This window comes from Nuphar pumila, chromosome 1 (assembly GCF_984573655.1).
Source record: "Nuphar pumila chromosome 1, dmNupPumi1.hap1.1, whole genome shotgun sequence".
In the NCBI taxonomy this organism is placed as follows: domain Eukaryota; kingdom Viridiplantae; phylum Streptophyta; class Magnoliopsida; order Nymphaeales; family Nymphaeaceae; genus Nuphar; species Nuphar pumila.
The window spans coordinates 62572564-62576125 of NC_143249.1; the positions used below are offsets into that span (position 1 = coordinate 62572564).

Here is a 3562-nt window from a genome sequence, read left to right on the forward strand (position 1 = left end):
GCTTTATCGATGAATTAAAGAAGTATTTTTATTTTTTTTTATTTGCAAGTATTGGTGTTATACATGCTAAATTACTGGTTAATAAGGGTAAAATAGTCATTTCAAGTATTATTTCAGATAAAATATTAATTGAAACATTTAAATTATTATAAAAAATTATTATTTTAGTGAGTCACAACTCACCTAGATGTTTTCAAGGTATTTTGAACTTAAGAAGACACATTTTAATAGTTTTTGGATTTTTTTCTTAAAAAGGGTATTTTTGGTCATAAAATAATTTACGAAAAATACTCTAATCAGTAATTATTATTTTAGAAAATATCAAAACCCTTGAATTATTTAAAAATTAGATGAGTAATTAATGCAAATAAAATATAAGAAACTAATTTGGAAAAAAAAATTGTAGATTTTAAAATGGACCTGAATTCCATATAGTTTAGACCCAAATGGAATGATCAAAACCTTGTGTTTTATGGATTTTTGAATCATAAAATAAAACGATAATTAAGCCTAAGTTGAACTTTAGAAAGTAATTATAATATAACAATTTTTAATTTAATAAAGTTTTGGTTTTTCAAATTTTTAGAAGTTAATTAAGGTTTTTGGGTTTCTTAAGATCCAAATAAGAACCATGGGGATTAGGCGCTGGGGCCCACTAAGGCACCCGACCCTCCTCCTTTTCTTTTCCCAACCCAGCTGACAACCCCCTCACGCCCCTTTCTTTTTCACTCCCCAATAACCCAAAACCCTATTCCCCTCTCTCTCTCTTCTCCCGCAGAAGACCACAGCGGCGCCATCCCTGCCGACGGAGCTCCTCGCCAGACGCCCCAAAACCCCCAGTCTCTTGATTTACATGTTCAAGCCTCCGAAGCCATCGCGTTGCAGAAACTCAAGGAACATGGGGGTGATCTCAATCAAGCCGTGAATGCTTATTCTATCGATGGAGGCAGCGGCAGCATTGCGCCTCCAGCTATTGCTGCCTCTCAAAATGATTTCATGGAAGTGGATGATCTAGAAGAAATTGAATCTCGGCCGCCAGGCGAAACCCCTGAATTTTGATGCATAGATCTGTCTTGCACGCCCCTCAAACCATCACCTACACCGTAGTTTCCATGATGGAGCCCTTCAAATTCCCGTCCCGCTCGATCCCCCCGAGTTTTCCTACTCGATTCCAGCTCCTCCCTCGCGTTCCTCTAGCAAACACGAAATCCTCGAGCTTGCAGCCTACAAAATCTAGTGTTCTGACCTTCGTCTCCATCGCATTCTTCCTGTTTGGGCTGTTGTGCATGCTGGCTGTGGTGTTTTGACCTCCAGGTCGATGTAGGGTTTCTTCAACGGGGAGATAAGGGGTATGGGATCATTATAGATGGTGGGAGCACGGGCTCACGGATTCATCTATTTGAGTTTCACAACGATGGGAAAACACCTGTTTCCAAGGAGGCCAAGGATCACGGCTTCGGTGCCAAGGGCTAGGGTGAGGGTTTCTTACGGGGAAGAGGCTGTTGCAGTTTATGGAGATAAAGCAGACCAATCTTTGCCTCGCGGCAGATGTTTCGACCGCCGCCGCGTTGCTCAGCCTCGCCGAGAAGGTTGGGCCAGAGATTTGTTTACTGAAGACCCATGTGGATATCTTGTCTGACTTCACTCCAGAATTTAGCTTGCAGCTGCGAGCGATTGCAGAGAAGCACAACTTTCTTATCTTTGAAGATCGTAAGTTTGCAGACATAGGAAATACAATAACAATGCAATATGAAGGTGGTGTCTACCTTATATTGGATTGGACAGATATTGCTAATGCACACATAGTCTCTGGTCCTGCTATTGTGGATGGTTTGAAATTTAAGGGCCTGCGTCGCCGAAGAGGATTGCTACTACTTGCTGAAATGAGCTCTTCTGGTAATCTTGCCAAAAGGGAGTGCACTTCTGCTGCTGTAAAAATTGTTGCAGAGCATAAAGACTTAGTCATCGAGTTCATATCAGTCAATCCAGCAGCAGGGCAAGCAAGGCTAGTTGATCCTGGACTAATTCATGCAACACCTGGAGTTCAACTGGTTACTGGAGGTGATGATCCAGGGCAGCAATACAACACCCTTTATTTCGGCAATTCATGATAGAGGCAATGACATAATCATTGTTGGTTGCGGTATCATAAAAGTAGAATTAGAGTATCCTCTTGAAGCTGCCAAACAATACCATCTTCGAGGTTAGGGAAGCATCTAAGTTAGCACTCTCCTGGAATCATTGCAAAAATTTTCTCTTTTTTTTTTTCTCTTTTTTTAGGGAAAAAAAATAAAGAAACCTTTTGCAAAAAAAGATGTTTTAAAATTACTCGCCTCCGTTTTCAAATTTTGCGGAAAAAATGAAGAGACAGATTCGCTCGTCGGTATGAGGTTCAACCGTTTCTGGTGTCTTACCAGGAGTAATTGAACAAAAGATCGAATTTATGCCTTTTGTTTTGCATAAATTGGTCTAAGGAATTATTCTAAAATTCTAAATGTACATTGAATCATGTATGTGCTGTGAGGTATGCTTTTGGAAATATTTCAGAAACTCGGGTTTTTCAAGTGATTATGAAATGGAAAGAAATGTCTTTTTAGAAATGACTTTAAAGTTCAGAAATTGATTTTGAATTTGAAAGGTTGAAACTTGAAATGGACTTGGATTGAAAGCTTGAAATTGAAGATTTGGATTCAAAGTTGAGAGCTTTTAAAATTTGAAATTGTTTGAAAATCGAAGTTGAGTTGATTTTGAATTGAGAATTTAAACTTAGAAATCAATTTTGAAATCTTGAAATCAGGATTGAATTTGAATTTTGAACTTGAACTTAAAATTATAATTGAAATTTTGGAATTCTGAAAGATTAGTTTTGAAGAAAATGCACTTGTAAATTGAAACTGAATTTGGAATTTAAAAGTTGAAATGAAAAATTCGATTGAGACTTGAATCTGAATTTCTGACTTTTGAAAATGAAATTTGAAATTAGAGTAAAGAGTTTGAATTTAAAAATTCAAAATTGAAATGAAACTTGAAATCGATTTTGAAATGGGAATCAGAATTTGGGATGGAAATTTGAAATAAATTTCAAATATTTGATTTAGAATTGAGAATTGAAATAAAATTCAGAGTTTTTTGAAGTTTCATAATTGAATTTGAAAGGAAAATAGAATTTGGAAATTTTGAAAAAGAAGTAAAGAATTGAACTTATTGTCTGAAATTGAGATGGAATTCCAAGTTTAAAATATGAAATTCAAAAATGGGAAGTTTTAGAAATAAGAATCGAAATTGGAATTTGAAACAAGATTTAAAACTTAGTGGAATTGAAAATAAAAGAGATAAATCTGAATTTATAAATGAAAGTTGAAAATTGACTTTGAATTTAGAAATGAAAACTATGTTTTTTTTTTTAAATCTATTTCAAGAATCACTAAAAAGATGGCAAATCATGATGCAATTCTATCTTAAATGATAAATGCTTCAAAAGAATTTGTTTAAAGATTGGAATTTTAAAAGCAAATTTCATTCTTTAATAGAATTGAAATAAAATTAAATTTTAATACATTCA

At 35.2% G+C, this 3562-nt stretch overlaps 1 pseudogene; it reads left to right on the forward strand.

Moving 5' to 3' along the window:
• Positions 1-1481: 1481 nt before the first annotated feature.
• Positions 1482-2208, forward strand: LOC149848971 (uridine 5'-monophosphate synthase pseudogene; annotated as a pseudogene).
• The last annotated feature ends 1354 nt before the right edge of the window (positions 2209-3562 follow it).